This window comes from Eimeria mitis, genomic scaffold, assembly GCF_000499745.2.
Source record: "Eimeria mitis Houghton genomic scaffold, Emh_scaff2502, whole genome shotgun sequence".
Taxonomy (NCBI): Eukaryota; Apicomplexa; class Conoidasida; order Eucoccidiorida; family Eimeriidae; genus Eimeria; species Eimeria mitis.
This window is the reverse complement of record NW_013570843.1, coordinates 3769-4233: the sequence shown is the minus strand read 5'-3', so window position 1 is coordinate 4233 and position 465 is coordinate 3769. Positions and strand designations below refer to the sequence as shown.

Sequence of the window (465 nt, the reverse complement as noted above, 5' to 3'; positions counted from 1 at the left end):
TTTTTTTTTTTTTTTTTTTTTTTTTTTTTTAATGGAGAGATGCTGCTGCTGCTGCTGCTGTTGCTGCTGCTGCTGATGGTGATGGTGATGGTGATGGTGATGATGGTGATGGTGATGGTGGTGGTGATGGTGATGGTGATGGTGATGATGGTGGTGATGCTGCTGCTGCATCTGCTGCTGCTGCTGCATCTGCTGCTGCTGCATCTGCTGCTGCTGCTGCATCTGCTGCTGCTGCTGCTGCTGCTGTTGCTGCTGCAGGCATTGTTCCGCGCATTGAAATCACGTAGCGGGAGGACGCCTAAATACGGTTTGTTGTTTCATTCGTCTTTTATAGGAAGGGTGCAGCAGCAGAAACACAAAGGGAGAATGAGCAGGTGGGCGTGGATTGCTGCTGCTGCTGCTGCTGCTGCTGCTGATGCTGCTGCTGCTGCTGAGGGGATGGGGTGTATACGCAGCTCAGATCAT

The 465-nt window shown here is 51.4% G+C and overlaps 1 protein-coding gene across 1 annotated transcript in view; it reads right to left on the bottom strand.

The window, feature by feature from the left end:
- Positions 1-465, bottom strand: part of EMH_0054770 (uncharacterized protein) — a gene marked incomplete at both ends in the record, with an annotated part of 1866 nt that overhangs the window by 316 nt on the left and 1085 nt on the right. The window lies entirely within an intron of this gene.